The sequence below is a fragment of the Chiloscyllium plagiosum genome, chromosome 27 (genome assembly GCF_004010195.1).
Source record: "Chiloscyllium plagiosum isolate BGI_BamShark_2017 chromosome 27, ASM401019v2, whole genome shotgun sequence".
Taxonomy (NCBI): Eukaryota; Metazoa; Chordata; class Chondrichthyes; order Orectolobiformes; family Hemiscylliidae; genus Chiloscyllium; species Chiloscyllium plagiosum.
Window position 1 is genome coordinate 32,283,024 of NC_057736.1, and position 10,589 is coordinate 32,293,612.

The 10,589-nt window shown below is 41.1% G+C and overlaps 1 protein-coding gene across 2 annotated transcripts in view; it reads right to left on the reverse strand.

The window, feature by feature from the left end:
* Window positions 1–4,844, reverse strand: part of LOC122563723 (gap junction beta-4 protein-like) — a 37,584-nt gene extending 32,740 nt beyond the window's left edge. Inside the window, exon 1 of one of the 2 annotated variants that reach the window (XM_043717865.1) lies at window positions 4,765–4,844. The gene's annotated coding sequence lies outside the window, so the exon portion shown is untranslated. Of the gene's footprint in view, window positions 1–3,150; window positions 3,318–4,764 lie in introns of those variants that run through there. The other variant, XM_043717864.1, reaches the window with a different exon arrangement.
* Between the last annotated feature and the right edge of the window lie 5,745 nt (window positions 4,845–10,589).

Sequence of the window (10,589 nt, forward strand, 5' to 3'; positions counted from 1 at the left end):
TGTAATTCCTGGGGTTATCCCTATTCCCTTTTTTGAACAGGGGTACAACATTCGCCACTCTCCAGTCCCCTGGTACCACCCCCGTTGACAGTGAAGACGAAAAGATCATTGCCAACGGTACTGCAATTTCCTCTCTTGCATCCCACATAATCCTAGGATATATCCCATCAGGCCCGGGGGACTTGTCTATCCTCAAGTTGTTCAAAATGTCCAACACATCTTCCTTCCTAAAATGTATCTCCTCTAGCTTACCAGTCTGTTTCACACTCTCCTCTTCAGTATTTACGAATGAGAGGAACCGTATTGTTGAAGAAAAGTACTCATTCAAGACCTCTCCTATCTCTTCCGACTCAATACACAGTCTCCCACTACTGTCCTTGATTTATTTAATGTAAAGAAAAGCTGTTTTGATGTCAGAGACAGAGAGATGTACAGCACGGAAACAGACCCTTCAGTCCAACTCGTCCATGCTGAACAGATATCCTAAATTAATCCGATTTGCCAGCATTTGGCCCATATCCTGCTAAACCCTTCCTGTTCATATACTCATCCAGACGCCTTTTAAATGCTGTAATTGTACCAGCCTCCACCACACCTTCTGGTACTCATTCCATAAACGCAGCACCATCTACATGAAAAAGTTACCCCATTGGTCCCTCTTAAATATTTCTCCTCTCACCTTAACCCTATGCCTATATTTCTGGACTAACCCATCCCAAGGAACAGACCTGGTCTATTTATCCTATCAAATGCCCCTCATGATCTTATAAACTTCTATAAGGTAACCCCTCAGACTCCGATACTTCATGATGGGCTGAACCAGCCTCTCCACCTCCTTGTACAGGATTTCTAATGCTTGGTATTACATTGGCATCACCCTCTGGAATATGGTACTCTATCTCTCTTTTCTGGTCATTATATGATTTTTTTTCTCCTGTTCAGAACAATAAAAAAAAGAGAAAGATAAAGGGCTAATATCATCTGTAAGCAATCTCATCAACCCCTAGTCATTAGATGATGCATATTAAACAAAACATATTATATGATGATAGAGCCATAGTACTGCTGTGAATCTGTTATTTTGAAGAGTCAATACTTTCCTGGGCTCATTCCCTTCTATGTTCAGGAGTAACCTGCATCTGATGGTGCTCTCAATCTGCCTGTATTGCACGCAAAACAACACTTTTCACTGTACCTAGGTATATGTGACAATAGTAAATCAAATCAAATCAAATCAAAGGCCAATCCTGACTGTTTGGTGTGGACAAGATTGCTGAACACTGCATCCTGGAGCTTTGGATCAACCTTGGCTGCTATCTCAATCCATGGTACGGAGTGTCTATGGGCACCTCTTCTGCTACTGTCTCATCTACGCACTTTGCTCCTCTCCCTCTTTGCTTTAAACATCAACTCAAGTTTATTGTCTGAGGATTTTGTGCCTGTCTTGCAACTGGTGTTAGGCCTCGGGCTTTTCAACAATAAATAACGCTGCAGACAAGGCCTAAACTCAAGTCAATCTAAATAATCTGTCAACATTAATACAACAGCCTCTACGACGGTTGCCATAGGGAGTCATAAATTGTAAGCCCTGTCAACACTGATCCAACGCATGAATACTGGGAAGTGGGAGTTGGCTAGACCATGCCTATCCTGGCAAAGCAGCAAGGCAAGTTGGGAGTGCAGACCCCAATGATACAAACCAACTTATACAATTTTAAATGGCACTGTTTAAAAAATGGAAACCTTGAGAATGAGGCTGGGGGACCTGGAATTAGGTCCCAGCCTGCATTTTCACAACAACATGGAATGTACCTGATACCAAAAAGTGCAGCTTATTATTGTTTTCCATTTGATAGCCCTGGTGAGTGAAAATGCAGCCTTTGGAGTTTATCAATTCCATGTTGTAGTTATACAATAATCGGAGAGTGAGATTTTGATCCTTGAGATGGACTACTTTTTTTTTCCCTATGGTATGATTCAGTACATTCGGTTTAAGGGTCATTTGAAACAGACATTATCTACCAAATGACATGATCAAAAGGGGAATAGGCTTACCTTAAATTATATGCACCTTTGCCACATCTGTTCCCAGGAGGACCAGTTCGACCACAGAACACACCAGATGGCCGCCTCCTTCTTTAAAGACCACAATTTCCTCTCCCACGTGGTCAGTGATGCCCTCCAACGCATCTTATCCACATCCCGGACCTCCGCCCTCCTCACTTCCTCCTCAGGACCCTCCAATCCTATGGCATTAATGTGGATTTCACCAGTTTCCTCATTTCCTCTCCCCCCACCACCTTACTCCAGTTCCAACCTTTCAGCTCAGCACCATCCTCATGACCTGTCCATCTTCCGTCCCATCTATCCGCTTGTGAGAAACAAAAGCTCACTCACTTTAATAATTTCAGTCCGAGACAAATATCTGAATCCGCCATTTATTTATACACAGTATCCCAGCATCCACTGCACTCTTGGTAGCGAATTCCACAGACTCATGACCCTTTGAGGGAAGTAATTGCTCCTCATCTCTGATGTACCCCATTTCCAACCTTTCAGCTCAGCACCGTCCTCATGATCTGTCCCACCTGTCAATCTTGCTTCCCACCTATTTGTTCCACCCTTCTCTCTGACCTATCACCTTTACCCCACCTCCATCCACCTATCTACCTCTCAGCTACCTTTCCCCCAGCCCCACTCCCCTCCCCTCCCATTTATCTCTCCACCCCCGAGTCCACTAGCCTCATTCCTGATGAAGGGCTTTTGCCTGAAACTTCGATTTTCCTCTGATGCTGCCTGATCTGCTGTGCTTTTCCAGGACCACACTGGAATTATAGTCCATTTCCCCTTTTATATCCAAGACAGCAAGATATTATTTTTCAGACTCCTTTCCCTTTTACCTTGCATCTTCACTGAAAGGTTTTCCTCAAACCCTTGTTTTCAGATTCCAACTTTTGAAATAGTATCACAATGAAAAGCTTTTTTAAAAAGACAAGGTGTATTACAAAACATTCAAAAATATGTGAGAATTACTTCATAATTTCATCCACCACTTATCTATTCAGCAAATTAAGGTCAGGAGCAGAGACAAGTTACAAACTATGGCTTTTGATAATCCAGTGATATTAAAAAACAGCTCCTGTCACTTACAGATTGCCAAGGTACAGTGACCAATAATGGTCTTCTTGGTGAGCCAGGCCCAATAATTATTTTTCTTTTTGCAGGCAGCAAATGACAGACAAAATCAGAGACAAAGTGTCTGCCAACTCAGTCTGGAATCCCACTCTCCCTCTGGAGGTCAACCAGCAACTGACGTGGAATCCCAGAATTGTATCTTTAAACAATTTAACAAGTTTTGATTTGTGATAAAGGCAGGTGTTTCAGGTGCTGTGGCCCATCGTGGTGAGCTAATTGGAAGGTCATTAAGCTAACAATGCAGCTTTATCTCCCCCATCAGGGCTTCTATTACCAGATAATGATACAACTGGAAAAACATTAGTGTTCAGTTTAGTATAATGGGTCCTGATGTTTTCTGTCTGTCCACAGCTGACTGGATATCGACAGCCCATCTCCAAGTCCTTTGTGCATGTCTAGCTCGATGTCTATATAATGCCAGGGATTCAGAAATTTCTGGAAATATGATCATGTGATCAGCCTCAGAAACTGAGTCGAGCTAGGTCATTCATTTTTAAAAGCTACTGAATTTTAAAGAAAAAAATTATAAGGGAAAGCAGTTTTCTTTGAGATTTCTGTTTATGCCCTTTGGCCGTGACAAAAATTTCCTCAATACTGAGAACAGTGCATAATGCAAGAAAATTGCAGACAGGATGGTGTCCAACACATCATTGGCATAAATTAGGAACAAGGCTGCTTACAATTTTCCATACTAGCTCCCTTTGTGAAACATGACACACCAGTTAAGCATCACATTCTACCAACCATAGTATACACTGCAGAGATGTGGCATTTACACGTAATGCCTTTCGATTTAAATTATATGTTAACTCAAACCACAGATTTTAACACAAAGGACAACTCTTTGCAGAAACAGCTATGATTTAAAATTATAATTTCCAGTGCTATGGTATAGCTTTAATTTGCATACAGAGATAAAATAGAGAGTCTTGGTTTAATTTGGTGCAGAGTAAGCTTGCATCAACCATAACAGATACTTTCCAGCTTTGCTTAACCATATTTTAATTGTTTATTTCGTAAACCTCCAATAATTTTGTGATATACATTACCCTGTAACATTTCCAGTTAAGGAAAATGAATGAAGTAAATTGAGATCTTAAATTTGCTGTATAAAGAAAATATGCAGAGGTCTATGCTTGGAGTATAGTAAATTAATCTTAGTAGTGTTGTCATTATGAACTCCAGTTTTGCCCTTTAATCCCCTCTTATGTCGTCTGCAATGTTACCATCCAGTAATAATTCTACATAACTCACGACTCATTAATACAAATCTTTGGCATTTCATATCAATAAAGACCTGAAGAAACACCTTTCTGCTAAGTATTTTAGAGATAATATATTATAAGCAATTATAGAATAAGACAGGACAAAAACAGCCACCAAGTCTGTGCAAGTGATTTAATTTATAGAAACCGATAAATGTCATTACATTTTCTAGAAATTTTACAATTCCAATTGAAAAGAGATTATTGGCTTCATACAAATAACGGTTTGTGCAGTGAATTTGATATTGTGATTTCCCCTCTACCACCATGTTGTGAGATTTTATATTCAGCAAGGTATTTGTACCTGATGGTCATGAGGTTGGAGGTTCAGTTTGCTACAGTTCCCTCCAGCAAATTATGAAAGTATCTTGGCCACCATTCCCCAGTTGATTTCCTGTTCTGCTTCTGATGAGTTACCTCCCACTAACTCACTCACACATACTCAACTCCTGATCATGAGATTGGATAATGGGATAATAGTGCAGTGAGTTGAAATTGGCTCCCTGCATGTCACAGTGTTAGTGATTTCTGTTAGCAATGATTAGTTTCCTACAGTGTGGAAACAGGCCCTTTGGCCCAACAACTCCACACTGACCCTCCGAACAATAACCCACCCAGACCCAACTCCCTCTGACTAGTGCTCCTAACACTATGGACAATTTAGCCTGGCCAATTCACCTGACCTGCACATCTTTGAACTGTAGGAGGAAACTGGAGCACCTGGAGAAAACGCCGCAGACACAGGGAGAATGTGCAAACTCCACACAGGCAGTCACCCGAGGTTGGAATCGATCCCAGGTCCCTGACGCTGAGGCAGCAGTGCTAACCACTGTGCCACCCTCAGAGATTACACTGAAACCTTTTAGATATAAAGTTGTGGGTTTAAATCTTGCTTCAGATAGGATTGTAACATCTTGGCTAAGGCAAGTACTGTGGAAGTTTTGTGATGTTGCTCAGATGAAGCCTTTCAATTTTTTTTTGTGTGAGACACAGTGAAAGACACAAAGTGCACGAATCTTTATTCAATTTCCACCACCAGGAAGATAAGAAAACACCCGGGTGGCCAGTGACAAACACTGCCCTTCACATCAAAGGGCAGTGCTGTGTGATCAAAACAGTGAAGGGGAGGGTAGGGACTAAATCAAAATAGAGTTGGAGGGAGAAATGATGCACTCCACTCCCTGCGGCGCCCACCTCTCCCTGAACAACTCCAGGGTGTTGGTGGACACCGTGTGCTCCTTCTTCAAGGACACCCGGGCCCTAACGTATCCGCGGAAGAGGGGCAGGCAATGAAGCCTTTTTATTTTCTTCTTACCACCAGGAAGATAGGAAAACACCCAGGTGGCCAGTATGTCCTCTTTTATTTTATTTTATTTTATTTTTTTTTATTTTTTTTCGGAGTGTCTCTCTCCTCCAAGGGCTGGTCACACTCCTGTTTATTTTTTTTTCTTTTTTTTCTCTTTTTTAATTTATTAACCCCCACACTACCACCTAAGTGCGGTAGTGCTTATTTTTTCCCCAGCACCCATGGTGTGTGTGTGCAGGTGTGAGACACAGTGAAAGACACAAAGTGCATGAATCTTTATTCAATTTCCACCACCAGGAAGATAGGAAAACACCTGGGTGGCCAGTGACAAACACTGCCCTTCACATGAAAGGGCAGTGCTGTGCGATCAAAACAGTGAAGGGGAGGGTAGGGACTAAATCAAAATAGAGTTGGAGGGAGAAATGATGCACTCCACTCCCTGCGGTGCCCACCTCTCCCTGAACAACTCCAGGGTGTTGATGGACACCGCGTGCTCCTTCTTCAAGGACACCCGGGCCCTAACGTAACCGCGGAAGAGGGGCAGGCAATGAAGCCTTTCAATAAGGTCCCATTGCTCTCCCAAACAGCTGTCCGTGATTTAATAAAATTATGTCAAGACAGTGAGAGCCAACCTTAATCTTTTGGCTGAAAGGGTAAAAACAATGACTGCAGATGCTGAAATGCCTTGACCAATAACATTCATCACAGAAATACAATAAAAATAAAATCAAATTGTACAAATTAGCTGGTTGTTATCACACTGCTGAAATGGGCTGTCATTCTTGCTGCATTAAATCATGAGTAAGAAACTACTGAGGGGAGCATCTCATGAATTTGTTGCAAGTAGCTGAACAGGAAACTTAAGCACTGATAAAAAGGGGCTGACCATTGTAATGAATATATACCAAAATCTGAACAAATTTTGTGTCTGAGAAAGTAATATAACTGAAGAAGAAGGGGCCATGGAACACTAGGAAATGAAATATTTTAAAGTATAGTTGTGCTGAGAAATTGAACATGGAAAGAGGGTAGATTCTGCCCAAAATTAATTGCTCTGTGTAACTGTCCTAAGTGCTTAATTTAGTGCATAATTGAACTAATTATTTAATTTAGTGTGTAATTTAAACTAAATCAAATGATCGTTTGAAATAAATATGTAAACAAGTTATGCATTCAGATAATTTATTTACTGATTGAGGTGAAATCAAGCTGAATCTATCAAAAATAAAATCGAGATGTCATGTTTTTATAACTTTAAAAATGAACTACTGCTAAAAAAGGAAAAATAATAATACTTTTGGTCTACTATGTGGAAAAAAACACAGCAGGACAATATAATAATAGGAAACAAAGAATTCAGGGAAGGTATACCTGAAACAATGACAAAAACAAAACGGGACTACAAAAAAAATTAAAAAGGAATCCAAGAAAAAAATATTCCATCAACACATGGAAAGAAATTGAACACGGAAAGAGGGTAGATTCTGGGCAAAATTAATTGGTGATTGCGAGATGACAGAAATATTACATAAATTCTTTGTTTCAGTAATAACCAGGGTGACTAATGAAGTAGACAAGTCATTGGAAGATAAATCCAAAAATATACAAAGACATTTAATGCTGAAAAGAGCAAGATAATTGACAAACTATTCAAACCTAGATAGAACCATATTCCTGGAGCAAATAGATTGCACCCACTTTTATTGAAAGAAGTTCAGGAAGAGATACCTTAGACACTACTGCACTCATATATATAAAAGAAATCATTAGAAAAGGAAATTATGGAAAAAGGTAGAATTGAAATCTGGCAGATAGCTAATATTACTTCTGTATTTTACAGAGGAAATAGAACAAGTCCAGTAAGCTACACACTAAACTGAAAAAAAGTATTGCAGAGGCTGGAAATCAGAAATAAAACTCGAAATTTCTGGAAAACTCAGCAGATCTGTTGAGAGAAAGCACAGTTAATGTTTCAGGTCCAGCTGTCCTTACCCCAACCCATACACACCAGGTCTTGTCATCGCATGGGCTGTTACCACAGTCAATTCTTGTCAGCCTCTCGTGGTCCCTATTAGCAGCTATTATTTCTGACCATTACCCATTTATCAACTTTACTGAATACTTTCAAGAGTAAACATTAGTATTATACAAGTATAACAATCATCTAATATATTTCAGTTTTTATGACAGAGCAAGATCGGAAGTAGGATCAGGTGTAGACTATCTGTCCAAGCTTCCTGGCCTATTCAATAGATCATTGCCGATATTCTGCCTGAGTGTTACCTGTCAATACTATTCCATCTCCTCACTGTCTTTAATATTCAGGAATCAATTCATCTCTGTCTTGGCTATACTTAATGACTGACCCTCCATAACCTTGAAGGGAGATAATTCCCAAGATTCACCACCATCTGAGTGAAGAAATAGCTCAGTCGTAAATGACCTACATCTTGTTCTGAGACTGCTGTTCCCAGCTCTTTTGTAAAATTAATTAATATTGTGGTAATGCTGGCAAAGGTAAAATTTTCCACACATACGTAACTGCTTTTTGGGGGCAGTTAAGAGTCAACCACATTGTTGTGGGTCTGGAGTCATGTGGAGGTCAAATGAGGTAGAAGGCCGATGTCCTTGTCAAATGAACATTTGTGTACCAGATGGGTTTTTATAACAGTCTACGTTCATTTTATAACTTTCATAGATTAGAATAATATAATCCTACAGTGAAGAAGTAGTCCACTCAGCTCCTACACTCCACACCAACCCTCCAAAGAGCATCCCACTCAGAACCACCCCATCCCTGTAACCTTGCATTTCCCATGCCTATGCACCTAACCTACACATCCCTGAACACTATGGGCAATTTACTATGGCCAATCCACCTCTTTTGACTGAGAGAGGAAACTGGGGCACCTGAAGGAAACTTATACAGACACAGGGAGAATGTGCAAACTCCACACAGACAGTCACCCGAAGTTGGAATTGAACCCAGATCCCTGACACTGTGATGCAGCAGTGCTATCCACTGAGCCACCGTGCCACCCATTCTAGATTTCAATTCCAGATTTTTAAAATTCACTGTATTTAGGTTCCATCAGCTGCCACATTGCTTACATCAACTCTGGAGAGCCTTGTAAAAGAAAAAAGTATGTTTCAATTAGGTCAGTTCTCATTCTTCTAAACCCTAGAGAATCTAGTAACTCCTTATAGGACAATCCTTTCTTCCCAGGTGATCCTTTACTGCACTTGCTCTAGTTTCATTGAAAGGCTTCCGGAGGAACACTTTGTGTGCAAAAACAGGGACCTAGCTCATGGGTTGGACCAATGGAGTGTGAGAAGGTGCACCTTTCTAGGAGGCCCTGAGGATGCTGGTTCAGGCTCTCCTTGGCAGCTGCCAACCTGACCATGGAGGCAGATGGTCACATGATTTGCTACACTGCTACAATCTCTTGGCAATGAGAGCCGTTGCATCCATATACCTAAAATCAAACAAAAAGCTGCAGATGCTGGTGAGGGTGGTGCATGAATGGAATGAGCTACCAGAGGAAGTGTGCAGCCTGGTACAATTACAACATTTAGAAGGTATCTCTATGGGTATATGAATAGGAAGGATTTAGAGGGATATGGGCCAAATGCTGGTGAATAGGACTAGATTAATTGAGGATATCTGGTCAGCATGGGCAAGTTGGAGCAAAGGGTCTGTTTCTGCACTGTACAACTCCATGACGCTATGACACTATGTTCTAAAACACGCAAAAACAGAAATTGCTGGAGAAACTCAGCAGGTCTGGCAGCATCTATGAAGAGAAAACAGGATTAATGTTTCAAATTTATTCTGAAGAAGGGTCACTGTTAACTCTGATTTCTCTCCACAGATGCTACCAGACCCTGCTGAGTTTCTCCAGCAATTTCTGTTTTGGTTTGTTTCAAATCTACATGTCTGTCTGCTGTACCTGTTCCACCCTGTGCTTTTTGGATGAAGTCTCTGATTGCTAACACCGCAATGTTCTGTCCTGTTGTGGGCTGTGCAGGTTCTTGCTCTCAGGCAGTCCTCTGAGCATCAGTGGCCAGGGATATCTCTTTCCCAGCCAGCTACCAAGCCGCTGCAATGATGTACTCACCATATTGTGACCCCCACACTCTCTAAGGCTAATGTTCCCACTAATGTGTCATTATCTGGGCTAGTGGGCAATGCAAGGGACGTCTTCCTGATGCTTCCTATGAAGCCTCTTGTCCCAAGAGGTTGAGGAGATAGCTTTTGGAAGATTTGGACAAGTCAAAAGAGTGAAGTTGTCATTGTCATTATTTAAAAGTAGTGTGCAGTGAAAGTGATTGACTGTGTGGTTAGTGAGGGTTGCAGTGGAATGAAGAGTGTGCTCACTTGATTTGGTGGGACATGGATTTTTCAGTAACCCCACAAAAGCAGTCCCAGTCCTCCCCTACGAGGGCAAAGATTTTCTTAAGGTGAAGAACGGAATGCCCTGCACTTCTCCACTTGTAGAGACTTGTTCTGCCTTGATATGGCTTGTTTTCTCATGTAAAGACAGGAAGAGGTGCTACTGTGTGGGATGATAGTGAGTGACATGCTGTTGCTGCTGGTTCCAATTAACCTTTGGCCAATCCTTTCTATTTAATTACCCAGCTTGTGTTCATGTCGATGCAACTGACGTTCCTGTGGTCAATGTTTGCTGACTGTTTGTTGTGCACAGTAACAGAAATTCAACAGCAATTCAAACCAATTGTAAGCATCTTAGTAACAACGCAAAGTATGTTACAGAGGATTTATTGTGGATCTGACGTTTGAAACTTACTGATAGTTTAGCCAA